This window comes from Mesocricetus auratus, unplaced genomic scaffold, assembly GCF_017639785.1.
Source record: "Mesocricetus auratus isolate SY011 unplaced genomic scaffold, BCM_Maur_2.0 Super-Scaffold_100023, whole genome shotgun sequence".
Taxonomy (NCBI): Eukaryota; Metazoa; Chordata; class Mammalia; order Rodentia; family Cricetidae; genus Mesocricetus; species Mesocricetus auratus.
The window spans coordinates 4480764-4498444 of NW_024429204.1; the positions used below are offsets into that span (position 1 = coordinate 4480764).

Here is a 17681-nt window from a genome sequence, read left to right on the forward strand (position 1 = left end):
GAATGACACCCCCACTTGAAGCCCTTTTCGCGTCACTCACGATTAACCATTGCTTTCTGATAAGGTGCGCTTTGAGAGTCTCCCTGGTGTCCGTGCAGTAGCCGGCTCAGGTTTGGTGGGGTCTGGTACTTAGGACATGTAGGAGACCCTAAATGCTACTTTCTTGTTGCTGTGAGAAAATACTGACCAATGTAATGTAGCAAGGGATTATTTTGGCTCAAAGTTTGAGGGTGCACAGTCCATCATGGTGAGGGAGGCTTGGCCGAGAGAGCTCCTCCCAGTTAGGGCACCCAGAGCAAGAAGCGGCTGGTGATGTCTGTAGTCAGCACATAAAGAGAGGTCAGGGTGCACTCAGATTGTTTTCTGTTTTTTAATTTAGTCTGGAACCCCTGATCTGAGATGGTGTTACCTATGTTCAGGGCAGGCCGTGCCTCCTCAGTTAAACTTCTCTGGAAACAGCCTCATGGACACACACACAGACATGCACCGGGATAAGTCTGCATCCTGTAGGGCTGACAGTCAAGACTGGTCATCGCAGGAGCTTTCTTTACAAGAAAACAATCCGACTTCCGTATTGTTTGCAAACGACAGATGACCTCATGAACACAGCCCTAGGAAAGACAAGCCCGTGAAGGGCCTTCACCAGCTCCACGACGAATCAAGCCACCATGGCCCAGGAGGTTAATAACCACTGGCCCCATCTTACACATGTGGAGAGTGAAATTCCAAGACAAGAGGGTGCATGGTGACTGAACATACAATACTCAATGCATGATGATTGGACATACAATACTCAATCAATGCATGATGACTGGACATACAATACTCAATCAGTGCATGATGAATGAACATACAATACTAAATGCATGATGATTGGACATACAATACTCAATCAGTGCATGATGACTGAACATATAATAGTCAATGCATGATGAATGAACATACAATACTCAATGCATGATGATTGAACATACAATACCCAATGCCTGATGATTGGACATACAATACTCAATCAATGCATGATGATTCGACATGCAATACTCAATCAATGCATGGTGACTGAACATACAATACTCAATGCATGATGATTGGACATACAATACTCAATCAATGCATGATGACTGGACATACAATACTGAATCAATGCATGATGACTAAACATACAGTACTCAATCGATGCATGATGACTAAACATACAGTACTCAATCGATGCATGATGACTAAACATGCATGCTCAACCTTCACTGCTGAGCACTCTTGCCCAGCCTGCACCGGCAAACTGCTCATGGGCTCTCATCTCTTGGCTTCATGTTTGGGGGAATTTCCCAGCGTTCAAAGGGGAAAGAAAGAAGCAACACTGCCGTGAAACCAAATGGGATTGCAGAAAAGAACAGTCCATTCAGCAGGCCAGTCACTCCGTGTGGCCTTTGGAAGAGACCCAGGGATGTGGGGGCGGGGCTCACACAGATGTGAAATGCACGGGCTGCTGGCCGTAAGATGACATACTGTTTCAGAAGAGTTTTTTGTAATTGGGAGGATGCTCTAAAACAGCAGTAAAATCACCGTGCAGTAATTATGTCAATCGGAAACACACTTTCTATCATGGAACATGATGCCGTGGACATTACTGTATGCACCACGCTTTTGTATGATGGGCAGGTGGGGGTTAATTTAAATGAGCACCGACACATGTCCCTCAGGAATGTGTTGCAGTCTCACCGGGGAAAACAATTTTTCAGATCCGCTAAAACGTTGTGGAATGTTATTGGTCTATAGTTGGCAAAGTTATTGGGGTTTTTGTTGTTGTTGTTGTTTTGTTTTGTTTTTTCTCGAGGCAGGGTTTCTCTGTGGCTTTGGAGGTTGTCCTGGAACTCGCTCTGTAGACCAGGCTGGCCTCAAACTCACAGAGATCCGCCTGCCTCTGCCTCCCGAGTGCTGGGATTAAAGGCGTGCGCCACCACCGCCCAGCTAGCTGATGAAGTTATTGTGTGGTTATGTTATATTTATTATATCATATAATGAAACAGAAGGGAGAACAAACATTTCTGCCCCCCCAGGAGCCTGCACACTACAGAGGGGCTTGAGGAAGAGACCATGCAAAATACATAATAACGCCCAAGTCTGAGGAGGAAAACAAGCCAAGAAAGGAGGTTCGCCGTCTGCAGAGGCTTGTGTGCATGTGCGCGCACGTACGTGTGTGTGTGTGTGTATTTGTGTGTGCTTAAGTGTGTGCATGCGCGTGTGTGTGATAAAGGAATCTTTTAGCAGAGTTCTGAAGACGGTGAGGGAGTCACATGGCCACCCAAGAGTCACATGACCCCCCAGGTCAGGGCCTTCCACACAGAAGGACCAGCATGTACAAAGTCTCCCAGCAGGAGGAGAGTGGGGGGAGCAGACCCGTTGTGGATAAAGAGAGGTCAGCCAGGTGAGAGGCGTGGGCGATGCTGGCTTTGCCGACGATGGCGGGGAATCTCCCTCTGCTCAGAGCGGGGCAGGAGCTGAGCCGCTTGGAGGCTGCAAAGCAGGTGCCCATCCCACTTCCGTTTTAGCGGGACCCCTCTGTGGGATGATGAGAGAGAGAGGACCAGGGGGGAATGAGAGAGACCTCAAGAATGCGGGCAGCGGGGATGAATCCGGGCAGCGGTGAAAATGACCCGTTTCCAGCTGATGGGGCCGGAGAAGACGAGAAGTGGGGACAGAATAGAGTGAGGACGCCTCTGGTACTTCCAGCCCAAGGCACTGGGGAGCAGGGTGCCTAGAAGAGGAGGAGAGGCTGGTCACAATCTCAAGTTTCCGCATATTCTTTTTTGGGGGGATTTGGAAGTGGTGTTTCAAGACAGTTTCTCTGTGTAAAACATGCTTTGTAAAACAGGCTGGCCTCGGCCGGGCGTTGGCGGTGCACGCCTTTAATCCCAGCACTCCGGAGGCAGAGGCAGGCGGATCTCTGTGAGTTCGAGGCCAGCCTGGTCTACAGGAGCTAGTTCCAGGACAGGCTCCAAAGCCACAGAGAAACCCTGTCTAGAAAAACCAAAAAAAAAAAAAAAAAAAACTGGCTGGCCTCGATCTTACAGAGATCCGCCTGCCTCTGCCTCCCGAGCCTGGGATTCAAGGTGTGTGCTGGGATTAAAAGTGTGCGCCACCACCCAGCTAATTTTTTTGGGGGGTGACTTTCAGCATATTCTGTTTGATCTTTCCCAAGCCAGCAGCTGTCTGGATGCAAAGGACTGGACTTCTTATGGGAGACAAGGAAAGAAAAATCGAATTATCCATCACTCTTGCCATTCAGGGAAGCTGTCCAGGGGCTGACAATGAAGTTTGACGTCACTGACGTGAGGCATAAAGCTGAGGAGAAGTGACAGGTGAGGAGCAAGCAGTGTCCCCAGAAAGGAGGGTGTGACCCTAGGTAAAGTAAGCCTGGAGAAGGAAGGAGTCAGTGGATCAACGAGAAGATGGCCTCTGGTGACCTTGTCCGCAGCAACGAAGGGGGCTCGTGGGAGTGGGTGTAAGGGGGGACGGGGAGAGCTTGAGGCAGCATGAACAGTCACCTTTCCCGCAGACACACGTAAAGAAGGGGACCAGAATGTGGGGGGGGGAGGTCTAGAAACAGCTTGTATGCAGGGGGAAATGCTAACACATCCCCACAATGACAGCAGAGGCTGCAGAGTGAGGGCTGGCGTGATGCCAGAGAGAAATAAGAGGCAAGCAGCCTGGTGGGCCGGAGTGGGTGGGCATGCCTAGGGCTTTCACAGGAAGGAAGGAGGGTTGCGTAAAGGGAGATTCACGCTCCAGGCTGTCAAGGCGCTGGGTAAGAGAGGAAGCCCTGAGGTAGGTAGGGGGCAGAGGAGGAAGGAGTTGGGGTGAAGGACAGTGGCAAGCGGAGTGTCTGATGGTGGCAGCTGCTCGTTGCCCCAAGTCCCTTGCCAGGCAGGGACCCCATTTCCCAGCTTTCAACTAGCTGTATCCGCGCAGCCCAGTCAGCCAGTTCCGCGCCACTGGCACACATGGAATTTGTTTCCCACCTCTACCCCATCCCCATTCCTCCAATGTTGACATACAACAGCCCAGCTCCAAACACCAGAGCACACACGGGCCGCAGAGGCTGCTTGGCTCTGCTGCGTAGCCCTTCCTCGGAGCACCGGTTTTAACTAAGAAGGTGAAGAAAAACGACCCGACCGTATCAAAGCAACAGAGTGCTGAGTTATGGTCTAGCAGCGAAAGCACACACCCCCTTTCCTCACCGGATTGGAGGACACATCCAGCAACCGGCCCTGTCAGTGCCCTGCTTTGCAAATAAGGCTGAGCCTAAACACTGTTTTGCATCCGGCGTCTGTGGTGAGAGGCTCTCTGGGATTTCTGGGTGTCCCACCACCTCTGTGGCCAGCCCTGCTTTGCACATCTGGCAGACCCGAAGATGGGGCATGGCATTCCCATAGACGCCTCGATTCAGGGCCACCCACCACTAAGGCAGGCAGCGAGCCAGGCTGTTGCAGGGGACTGACTGATCTGAAGTTCCTTTTTGGAAGCTCCTCGCGTCTGGCATCTTCATACCGCAGTGACTTGCCCCGTGCTGTAGCAGAGGTGGATGGCGGCGGGGGGGGGGCGACACTCCGGATCACCTTGCCCTAGACAGCATTCCCAAACACGGCGTTCAGGGCTGAGCCTCTGCCCTCCCAGCTCAGGGTTCAGGAGAGCAGTCACCCGGCCGCACCTAGACGTGGGCCTCTCCCCACTCCGCCCTGTCTGGGCCTCAGCAAAGCCACCTGTTTCCTGTCCTTGGCCCGGGCAAGCCGGTGCCCCCGGCCTGGACAGACAGAGCCACAGCTGCAGCTCCCCTCCCCCACGGCCTGTGCAGCAGCCACACCCGGAACGCCAACCTGGCGGCTCTCTGACTACCGGGACCAGGAATGCCACTGGGGGACTCGGATGCCGCTGCGGGGCGAGGGTGTGAGCTGGGACCGGCTGCTTCGAGCCAGGTCCTTTAGAGGGGGGGAGGGGCCGCTCACCCAAGCCAGCTCGGGGGTGGGGGGAGCATCAAGAGGCGGGCAGGAGGGATGAAGCCAGCAGTGACGGGCGGGCGGGCTGCCCCTGCCGCTGCCCCTGCCCCTGGGAACGTGTGGGCGCCGCTTTCCACCCCGCAACCACCTCCTGGGGCCCTCTCCCAGTCACATGCGCCTCCTCGCTGGAAGCCGTGCGAACGGAGGTTCAGGGAAGCTGTGTCATCGAGGCAAGGTCGCACAGCCCTGAGCTTCTGATCGAGGCAAGGTCGCACAGCCCTGGCCTTCTCACAGTACTAGAGCCACGCGAGAGCGGCCTCTTTCCTGATGGGGAAAGAGGAGGCCCCGCGGCACCCACTCCCCCTAGGGCGGCCTCATCAAACGGTCTCCAGCTCAGCAGGACCTTGAGTAAAAAAGGCTGAAATCTCCGGGAGACTGCGCCGTGCTCTGAGAGGGAAGGGAAGACCTGGACTCTCAATGATCAGCGCAGGATGGGGCCTCACTTGGGCTTCCACCGGGGCTGGCTCTTCTGCTCCCCCTGTCCCTTCTCCTGGGGCCCAGGAAGAGGAGAGGTGGGACAGAGCTGTCAAACGCATAACCACGCCCCGGTTGGACTGGACACACAAATCCCCGGGGGATGGGTTATGACCAGCCCCGGAGCCAAGGAAGGGGAAGAGAGGGTCCAGATGGTTGAGCGCCCCCATATCTGGGGAAGGCAGCCGATGAGCTGACTCCTGCAGCAGGCATCTGCAGCCTGCTGTGACCCCCAGCTGGTGGCAAACTTACGTGCCGCCTTGCGCTCACAGAGAAGGGCACCTTCGTGGCTGAACTAGCAGTCACTTGCCGCGAGACTGAGAGAGCGGAGAGTGTGGATGGACCGGGAGCCGACAGTGTGGATGGACCGAGAGTGTGGATGGACCGACAGTGTGGATGGACCGAGAGCCGACAGTGTGGATGGACCGAGAGTGTGGATGGACCGGGAGTGTGGATGGACCGGGAGTGTGGATGGACCGGGAGCCGACAGTGTGGATGGACCGAGAGTGTGGATGGACCGGGAGCCGAGAGTGTGGATGGACCGACAGTGTGGATGGACCGACAGTGTGGATGGACCGAGAGTGTGGATGGACCAGGAGCCGAGAGTGTGGATGGACCGGGAGCCCAGAGTGTGGATGGACCGGGAGCCGAGAGTGTGGATGGACCGGGAGAGTGTGGATGGACGGAGAGTGTGGATGGACGGAGAGTGTGGATGGACCGGGAGCCGAGAGTGTGGATGGACGGAGAGTGTGGATGGACCGGGAGCCGAGAGTGTGGATGGACCGGGAGCCGACAGTGTGGATGGACCGGGAGCCGAGAGTGTGGATGGACCGGGAGCCGACAGTGTGGATGGACCGAGAGTGTGGATGGACCGAGAGTGTGGATGGACCGACAGTGTGGATGGACCGGGAGCCGACAGTGTGGATGGACCGGGAGCCGACAGTGTGGATGGACCGGGAGCCGACAGTGTGGATGGACCGGGAGCCGACAGTGTGGATGGACCGAGAGTGTGGATGGACCGACAGTGTGGATGGACCGAGAGTGTGGATGGACCGGGAGCCGACAGTGTGGATGGACCGGGAGCCGAGAGTGTGGATGGACCGCTCCTCCTCGGTGCCTGTCTCCCGGAAACAAACAGATCCGCTGTGTCACAGGGGCTGCACCCGTCCAGGAGCCCTTGATCGCCTAACCCCAGGCCTGACAGCGGCGCCATTTCTCAGGACGGCTGTATTTGGGCTTATAACCCTCAGTTCACACTCATACACAGTTCACACTCACACACACACCAGTTCACACTCACACACAGTTCACACTCACACAGTTCATATTCTTACACACAAAGTTCACACTCATACACACAGTTCACATCCTTACACGTACACAGTTCACACTCACACACACACCCAGTTCACACTCATACACAGTTCACACTCTTACACACAGTTTATATTCTCACACATACACAGTTCACACTCTCACAGATATCCCCAGTTCACACTCATACACAGTTCACACTCACACACATACCCCCAGTTCACACTCATACACAGTTCACATTCACACACCCCCAGTTCACACTCATACACACAGTTCACATTCTTACACGTACACAGTTCACACTCACACACCCCCAGTTCACACTCATACACACAGTTCACATTCTTACACGTACACAGTTCACACTCTCACACACATATACACAATTCACACTCACACACACCCAGTTCACACTCATACACACAGTTCACATTCTTACACGTAGAGTTCACACTCTCACACACATATACACAATTCACACTCACACATACCCCCAGTTCACACTCATACACACAGTTCACATTCTTACACGTACAGAGTTCACACTCACAGACATATACACAATTCACACTCACACGCCCCCAGTTCACACTCATACACACAGTTCACATTCTCACACGTATACACAGTTCACACTCATACACACAGTTCACACTCACACAGGTCACACTCACACATACACACAGTTCACACTCACACAGTTCACACTCACACATAGTAACAGAGGAGTAAACAGAGGAGCGTCTTTTTTTCAGAAGGATTAGGGGTTGAACTGTGAAGGGACTGAGCTTCTGTCAGCACGGGGTAGCTGCCTGCCCCAAACATGTCTTGTGCAGCATAGCAGGGAACATGCATCAACTCCAAATAGAAAGTCTATGTTGCTGGCTGGTGACTGCACAGGGAACTTGCCCAAATCATGCAGCCCCGAGCTTCACTGTTGTTTTGTCTTTTAGGCACAAAAGCCACATCCTGGTTGGCATGCTTCAGTTAGAGGGAACAGTCACTGGAATCTGAACCCCTGGGAAGGCTCCCGCTCACACTGGTCCACATGGTGGCTACAACTAGCAGCTGCAGGTGAGACAGCCCGGTGGGTCCTGGTGACCTCATGCAGACGCCACCTCCTCTGCAGGCAACTGGACCTGGACATGAGCGTGCTCACAGAGGCATTCCTGCTGGGTGTGATGTCTAAAGGACCGAGGTGGCGTGGCGAGGCTGAGGGGCGCTCAGTGAGGCCTTCTGGGTAACACTGCAAGTCACAGTCCCTACCTGCCCCTGCAGGAGTCCCAGCCTTCAGCAACAGTTAGGAAGCCAATGCCGGGCGCACTTGACAGAAGCCTAGAGAAAGGGTAAGAGTTCAGTCAGATCTCCGAGGCCCTGTGCCTCTCGCCTCCTCGCTGTCCAGCTTCTGCCCCTCCTTGCTGGATGACAGTGGCCCAGACACCACACTTGTCAGGTGTCTCACCACGTAATAGCACCAAATGAGGTATACCCCAGTTCACACTCATACACACACAGTTCACACTCTCATACACAGTTCACACTCTGATACACAGTTCATATTCTTACACACACACACAGTTCACACTCTCATACACAGTTCACATTCTGATACACAGTTCATATTCTTACACACACACACAGTTCACACTCATACCCCCAGTTCAGACTCCCATACATACCCCCAGTTCACACTCTCACACATATACACAGTTCACACTCATATACACAGTTCACACTGTCACACATACACATAGTTCACACTCGCACACAGTTCACACTCATATACACAGTTCACACTGTCACACATATACACAGTTCACACTCACACACAGTTCACACTGTCACACAACACACAGTTCACAGTCATATACACAGTTCACACTGTCACACATACACACAGTTCACACTCATATACACAGTTCACACTGTCGCACATACACACAGTTCACACTCATATACACAGTTCACACTCACACACAGTTCACACTGTCACACATATACACAGTTCACACTCACACACAGTTCACACTGTCACACATACACACAGTTCACACTCACACACAGTTCACCCTCTCACATGTACATACAGTTCACACTCACATATCCCCACTTCACACACATACACACAGTTCACACTCACACAGTTGACACTCTCACACATACATACAGTTCACACTCTCACACATATCCACATATCCCCAGTTCACACTCATACACACAGTTCACACTCTCATACACAGTTCACATTCTGATACACAGTTCATATTCTTACACACACACAGTTCACACTCATACCCCCAGTTCACACTCCCACACATACCCCAGTTCACACTCTCACACATATACACAGTTCACACTCATATACACAGTTCACACTGTCACACATACACACAGTTCACAGTCATATACACAGTTCACACTGTCACACATACACACAGTTCACACTCACATACACAGTTCACACTCTCACACATACACACAGTTCACAGTCATATACACAGTTCACACTGTCACACATACACACAGTTCACACTCATATACACAGTTCACACTGTCACACATACACACAGTTCACACTCACACACAGTTCACAGTCATATACACAGTTCACATTGTCACACATACACACAGTTCACACTCACACACAGTTCACACTCTCACACGTACACAGTTCACACACATATCCTCAGTTCACACTCATACACACAGTTCACACTCTCACACATACACACAGTTCACACTCACACACAGTTCACACTCTCACATGTACATACAGTTCACACTCACACATATCCCCAGTTCACACTCATACACACAGTTCATATTCTTACACATACACAGTTTACACACATACACACAGTTCACACTCACACACATGCACACACTGTTACAAAACAGAGTTAAGTCTGTACCCTACTGTGCACATCACAGCCTTAGGTGCTGAGCTGGGGGAGGTCTAACACACATGCGTGCACACACACACGCACACACAGACACATGACACCCATTTCAAGAGTAAAACATTGTGATCATGTGCTTTTAAAATTAAGAATGACATCCTAAGCGTTGTTTAAAAGGAAAGAAAGAATTGTTCAAAGTAAATGTTCAGAGTGTTAGCACACAGACGTTTCCCACGTAGTTCAGAGTCCAAGAGGGGAAAATACACGAAGAAGGAAACCAAACCAAACCAGAAGGCGGTGGGCGATGGGGTGGGATGATGGGATGATGGGATGATGAGATGATGGGATAGGATGGGATGGGTGGGGTAGGATGATAAAGTGAGAAGATGGGCTGGATGGGATGATGGGATGATAGAATGGGATGAAGGTATGGATAGGATGGGATGATGGAGTGATGGGATAGGATGAGGTGATGGGATGATGGGATAGGATGGGATGATGGGTGAGGTGATGGAGTGGGATGATGGGATAGGATGGGATGATGGAGTGGGATGATGGAGTGGGATGATGGAGTGGGATGATGGGCTGGATGGCCTGGGGTGGGGTGGGGAGAAATGAGATAAAGGGAAAACAGGAAGTTTTGCTCCTGCTTGGCTCACCACATACACTGGCCTCTGACCTCCTTCCTGACAGGGACTGAGCACCTACTATGTGCAGATTCCTTATTTCTCTCACCTGTTCGTTTGCACAGTGTAGTGAGAAAGGGCATGCTCAGCTCCACGCTGTACACGAAATACCCGAGGATCCCGGAGGAAAACGACATGCACGAGGGCCAGACGGGAACCAGAGCAGGGAGCAGACTCTGCTTGCTCCCTGAGCCCTCATCCTCGCAAGCCTCCATCGTTCGACGGCCTTCATGGGGGCTCCTGGCGTCTCATCTGGCTCTGGAACCCCTCGTGCTAACCTCTGACCCTGACACACACCGGGCTTCCTCAACACATGCTCAGTGACAGAGAATACAGGGCTCGGGGAGAACCTACTTCTCCGCTACTGAAATGGAACAAGAGAAAGAGGCTGCGGCCGCCGCTCGTTTCCGCGTGAGCTGCGCTTTGGTCCCAGCAGACAGATGGCGTAGCTGTGCTTGTGATCTCGTCTGTGGATGTCCCAGCAAGAGAGACCACGGGAGAGACCTAGGCGCGCTGTGTGGGGCCAGCCTGGTCCTGCCACCATGGCTCTGGTGGCGGATGCTTTCCACCCTCTGCTGCCCGCTCCTGCCGGCTGCTCCCAGGAACTACTCTGAAAACTCCACCAACTTTGAAAACAATCCCCGGAGCTTGGGTCCCACCCTAGAGATTCTGGAATTAGTTGGACTGGAATGGAACCCAGGCAGCAAAATATATTAAAATCCAAAGTTTATGGCCCAGAGACTATTTCACCTTCAAAATTTCGAACCACTACAGGCCCAGGCCCACTGCGGGGGAGGAGAGAAATCACTCACCACGCGGCACTGTGCGTTTCCTGCCCACAGCACTGAGGGGCTTAGCAAGCTGCCATTACTAAGGAGCAGAGCCATGAAGGGATCCAAATCTGACTTTGGAATTCCTGCAGTCCCTATGGGACACACGAAGCCTGCTCTTCCAGGGTCCCCTGGACTTCACAGTGTGAGCTTCTAATGGGAAACTCTTCCCATTGCCTGGTCCCAACCCCCAAAATGGCGGTGCCACTGACAATGTTCTCAGTGACAGTCAGGGCTCAACCCAGGCTGGACTCTGACCGGGCAAACAGGAGCCAGTGTTCCTCAGGAGCCTTGTCAAGTGGTCTCTGCTCTCAGGAAAAGCCATTACTTTCTTATCTGCCCACCGTGGTCCCCTGCTGTCCCTCACCTCTGGAAAGGGCATCTCGTCTCCTGTTAACTCAGACAAGCTTGCAACACAGCAAAGCCCCGCGTTGGTCCCCACACTGTTGCGGCTAGCAGGCTCCCTCTTGCTGCTCCCTGTCTTTAAAACTGGCAGGACTCCCCTACCACACTTGCTATCCATCCTCTCTGTCCCAGGAGAGAGAGAGAGAGAGAGAGAGAGAGAGAGAGAGAGAGAGAGAGAGAGAGAGAGAGAGAGAGAGAGAGAGAGCGCCTTGGCAGTTCGGGTAAACCTTCCTTTCCACCAGAGCAGCCTGCTTTGGAGGCCTGGCTCGCTGTGGCCCTCACCTACGTCTGCCACGTCTGCCACTAAAGCCCGTAGAGACCCTGGTTCCCGCCCGCCCTACAGGGGTCCTGCCCCTCCTAATCAAACAAGAATGCCAGGTGCAGATCATTGCCACCCCCCACAGTCCCGCCCAAATTTTAGAGCCCGCCTCTCCAGTTGGTTCTCCTCCTGCTGCTCTTGGCATGGTCCCTCCTTGCCTACCGGGGGAGTGAGCATCCTCGCCGAGCGTATACCCCCTCTCTCTGGCTCCCCGGACCCTCGATGAAGGTTGTGCCCATATGTCACCTGCATGATCCTGGGTGCCGTGTCACGTGACCCTGGGCATCTCCCTGACAGGTCTCAGCCCCAGTGAGGAAGCCCTTGGATTGAGACCCCCTCTGCCACAGCACTCACCGCTCACCACAGGCTGCCCTCCCTGTGTCTCCCGAGCTACTGGGACCCTGCTTACACCCCCCTTCCCTGAGTCTCTCCCGCCAACTCGCTCTGCTCCGGGAAACTGGGCACTGCCAGCATTTGTGGAAATCTCCCTTCTCCCCTCAAACTAACCATGGGTTCTGTCCCCCCCTCTTAAAACTGGGTGCTTTGACTCCCCTTGCCTGTCTCCCTCCAGTTCTTAACCTTCCTGCTCTGCCTCATGCCGCACTCACCAGATTCTCCGGGCAGAAAGCCACGACTCTGCCTAAGACTAAGCTGCACCCGCAGCCCTGGGCCCTCTCCCCTTTTGACTTGGATTTAGAGGACCAAGCCCCTCCCCAAGAACTTCCTCAGCCTGACCCACCAGCACCTCCGCCTCCTCTGAGGGGTACCTCCCAAACCTCACCCCCTGGCACCCTCCCACTGGCTCCACCCCTTATCCTGACTCCCTCTCTGCCTCCAGCAGCTCACGCCCATTCCTGAACACATGGTCTTTATTCCCTGGGGGGGAGGAGGGGGAGGGTGGCTCCGATGACCCCTCTAACTTCACCTGAGAATTCAGCTTCCTTACCCAGGCTTGTAGCCTCACCTGGCGTGACCCCTAGGCTATTCTTTTCTCTGCTCTCAGCCCCAAGAGAGAGGAGTCTGGAGGGTAGCCAAGCCCATGCAGACAGTGTTACTGCACCTCATGGACGATGCCCGTGGGGGCCTTGGAGGTTCCCTGGGCCACTGGGATTCCCCGCTGGGATTACCAGGTTAAGGCTGAAAATCAGTTCCCTGGTAGGGTGGCCTAGGACGGAGTGGGTGGGTACTCTTAACTGCTCAGACTCCAAAATGCCTCGCAAATTTTGACAAGCTGAGAACCCTACCCGGTCCCTTACCCAGCTTTCAAAGGCTGTCCTTGTCACACCAAGCTAGATCCTAATTCTCCAGGGGACATGCTTGTCCTCGACTTCCCTTCCCAGCATGCTCCTGATCTTCGAAGAAAACTTAAGACACTAGATGATGACCCTCAGCCGCCTCCGAGAGACCTGCTGGTTGTGGCGGTTAATGGAAGGGAGGAGCAGGGAAAGATGGAAAGGGTTTCCTCCTGCTGTGCTGAAACACCAGCTCCTTCCTGGCGGCTGCCCCGAGGCTTCAGAGAAGATGGGGTACCCGAGGATTCCACCTGGAGTCTGCTTCCTGCGTGGCAATTTCACTGAGGAAGAAACACACTCTATCTCGCCTGCTGCTGAGACCCTGCCAGACTGTGGGCAGGCAGGATGCTGATTGGAGGGTGGACTGTCCCTCTGTGTCCCCGCAAGCTCCTACTCCACAGGAAACTCTCTCTGATGATGACGCTCTGGATCCTCTGCTATCAACAAAATGGTCAAGATTACCACAGGGGAGTCTAGGGTGACTGTTCAGGCAGCGAGTTCGTCTCTCTCAGTTTTAATGGATTCGGGAGCTACTTGGTCCCCATCATTCCTGATTTCTCCGGTGGTAAAGCCTATCCTCCTCTGTGACGGGTGTTGAAGCCCAGCCCCACCAGCCTAATGGCTCCCACCAGCTGCTCTTGGGATTTGTAACGCGGCTGTCCTTGTTATGCAGCCAGGAGAGTCTAAAACCTTTCCCTCCTCTGTGTCTCTCATGTCACCATTCTAGACCTTGGGGACACCCACATACCCAGGACCTCTTTGCCTTCACCTGGAAGGACCCCAATTCAGGAACAGTGTCTCAGCTTGCGGTCCCTCTGTCTCTGTCTCTGTCTCTCTGTGTGTGTGTCCCTTCACTCTGTCTCAAGGGTCTCCTGTCACACAAGAGCCTCTCCACTTTGTCCCCTTCTAAGCTTCTTCAACTTTTCACCTCACCTTTCTAGAAAAATCCTGATGTCTCACTTGATTCCCACTCTCCTCATTCCTTCCCAAGACCGCTACCCTCACTCACTCATGCCTAGAGTCCCTTGAGACTTACCTACAAAAACCCACAACTTCCCCTCCGTTGTCCTGACCGTGCTTGGTTCGCAGACGGACAGACAGCCACCTCTCAGCTCCCCTGGCTCCTGCCAAGCAGCGGGCTTGACCAGGCTGTAGAGTCTGTATGAGCCCTGGCTTCCCGGAAGGCCGAGCTCATAGCCCTCACCAGAGCTCTCATCTTACCAAGAGACAATGCATACACAGATTCTAAATATGCGATCCACATCACCATGGGCAGGAGAGGGGCTTTCTCATGTCCTGTATTTCATAATTTATCTGTTTTTATTTCATGTGCTTTGGTGTTTTGCCATGGAACTGGAGTTACGGGCAGTTGTGAGCTGTCGTGTGGGACCTGGGAACCGAACTCAGGTCCTCTGGAAGAACAGCCAGTGCTCTTAACCACTGAGCCAACTCTCCCCGCCCCACGGGATGTAACCCTAAAGCTGCTAGAATAGACACCTCTGATCTTCCAGAGTCATTCGCCGTCGAGGTCACCAGGTCCCTACTGAAGACAGAGCTTTGGGACATGCTTTTGCTGACAGAGTTGTTGTTAATGAGGCCAGCCGACACCCCGCCCTTCTTCCTGTATTCCACTGTTGGCCCCTCCAAGCCTAACTCCTACCCACTCAGAGTCCTGAGGACAGCCCCCGAGGCCGTGGGAGTTGTTATGGGCCCTCGGTGCTGGCTCCTTCTACGGGACAAAGCCCCTCCTAACAACTGTCCACAAGTCCTTATGCATGGGGGGGGCTCGGCCACTTCTGTTAGCCCTACCTCTCGTCCTCCACCCCAGCCTTTCCGCCCCCTATAAACTGTCACGGGGGGGGGGGGACACTCTGCCTATACTCAAACCTCCCCACAGGCTTGTGACCCCCTCCTTCCTTCAATCCCCATCCATTCTGAGGCAATCTTCCAAAGGAGGACAGGCAGATAGATTTCACACACCGGCCTCTTAACAAGAGAAACATAAATAAGGCTCCTTACTATGACAGACGCTTCGCTTCCTCAGGGTGGGCAGCTCAGGTGAGGAAGTGGTCTGTTCTCACCTCACAAATGACACTTTACCCAGATTTGGGCTTCCAGGATCCATACAAGCAGATCAAGGACCCCCCCCACCCCATGTTCATCTCAAAACCGATCCAATCCCAAGGGCCTTAGGGGTACGGTGGCACCCCACATTCCCTGCCACCCACCTAGTCCTCAGGAAAGGTAGAAAGGGCTGTGCACTGATCAAAACTGTCTTCGGAACGTGACCTTCCTTGGGCTCAACTCTTCTCCCCCACGTTCTCCCGTTCAAGCCACACCCTGAGCCTCGCCCTTTCTCAGCCCCCTTGAGTAGATCCACGCCCATGTTCTTCTTCTAGGGCATTCGCCCCCTCTGGAATCGGCCTCACTGTGTTAGCTGGGGTGTCTATTGCTGTGAAGAGACACCCTGGGCCACTGCAACTCTTACAGAGGGAAGCATTTGACTGGGGCTGGCTTCATAGTTCAGAGGTTCAGCCCATCAGCATCATGGTGGGACTCGGCCACGCGCGGGGGCAGACGCGGTGCTGGAGAAGGTTCTCCATTGGGTCAGCAGACAGCAGGAAGAGAGAGAGAGACAGTGACGCTGATGCCTGGCTTGAGCTTCTGGGACCCCAAAGTCCACCCCCTAGTGACACACGCCCTCCAACACAGCCACTATTCCAGCAAGGCCACACATGCTAGTAAGTTCCACTCCCGTTGTTGGGTGCTTTTGCTCTGCGCTCTTTGGGGGTCCGCCACTCAGCTCCCAAATAAAGCACACAGAGTCCTATTCTTCCTATAAATGCCCAGCCTTAGCTTGACTTGTTTCTTGCCAGTTTGTCTAAATATTCTCTCCTACCTTAGCTTCTGGGCTTTTACCTTTCTCTATTTCTGTATTTTTTTCCTTTACCTCTTATTCCGTGTCTGGCTGTGTGGTTGGGTGGCTGGTCCCCCCTGCTCTCGATCCTTGATCTTCTGTCTTCTGCTTAGCCTCTCTGTCTGCCAGCCCTGCCTGTCCTTTCTCTTGCCTTTCTGTCGGCCGTTCAGCTCTTTATTAGACCAATGGGGTGTTTTAGTCAGGCTCAGTAACACAGCTTCAGAGTTAAGCAAATGCAGCATAAAGGAATGAAACACATCTTTGCATCACTAAACAAATGTTCCTCAGCGTAAACCAATGTAACACGTCTTAAACTAATGTTCTACAACAACTCCCTGTGAGCCTATGGGGACTATTTTCTTTCAAATCACCACACCCACTATCCACCTTCTTTCTTCTCTGAAGACACTGTCTTGGGAAACACACTGATAATGTCCTCCCTGGTCTTCCACTAACCCTACCACCCAAACCATGATAACGGGAAATTGGGTGTACCAGTCATGGCTAAGTTCCCAGGAGTCATGACTTGGATCCATCTGTCACAACTCAAAGGGCTCCAGACCCACATCTAGTAACTGCTCCTGTTGACCAACCAGACCTCTAAAACTTAAACTCTCTCACTTATGGTCTATCCCTGAGGATGGCTCTTTCCTCCTCTTCTTCCTCCTCCTCCTCCTCCTCCTCCTCCTCCTCCTCCTCCTCCTCCTCCTCCTCCTCCTCCCTCTTTGTCCTTCCTACCTTCCAGGCAACTGGACAAGCAGGGAACTTCCAAACATTTGCTATTCAAACTAGTGAATGACTTGCTTCTTCTGCCCAGCCTCTGTCTGCCACTCCACAATGCTATCTCTCTAACTTTTGATCCCCAGGCAGCTTGATTCCACAACTGTGGTCATGAACAAGCCAACTTTAATTCCCATAACAATCCCCAATGCTTTTGTCTCCCCAAGGCCAAACAAACCCAGCCTGCACCGTTGATCTTCCCTGGGGGAGGGTGCCCTTGTTGGAAATGTAAGTACCATTTTTCTGAAGCAGGATGGGGCAGGCTTGCTGCCTCAACAGCTCTACCATGGACCCCAACTGGGTATGGTCACTGTCATGAAATACGGACCCAAGCAGTCACGGGATACATCTTTTATTTCCTGGGCTAGTCCATCTTCCAGAGGGCTGGTGGCGGATTCTAGAAACCGCGAGAAAGCACCGGCCACCTTTATAAACGGCACAGCTGAGTCATTACCAAACCTGAATCTACCCCACCATCCATGCTACATGAGAGCTCTCCCAACCTGGCCTTCTAGAAGACCGTTCTAAAATGAGTCCTTTCCACGCCTATGGCTGCAACAAGTATTTCCTTAATGTGTCCTCTTGCTTTCTTCCTGCAACGGTTCCTCAAGGTAGCTATTCCTCTTATCCACATAGCCCTAACCTCTGTAATCTCCAAATCATTTCCTCTCCCTCTTCACCTCCGGTATCTCTCTACTCTTTAACTT

The 17681-nt window shown here is 53.1% G+C and overlaps 1 long non-coding RNA gene across 1 annotated transcript; it reads left to right on the top strand.

Moving 5' to 3' along the window:
• The first annotated feature begins 4809 nt into the window (after positions 1 to 4809).
• On the top strand, positions 4810 to 11161 carry LOC121133649. Its single transcript, XR_005870585.1, has 3 exons — positions 4810 to 4973; positions 7799 to 7919; positions 10497 to 11161. It is a non-coding gene; the product is annotated as an uncharacterized LOC121133649 (long non-coding RNA).
• The last annotated feature ends 6520 nt before the right edge of the window (positions 11162 to 17681 follow it).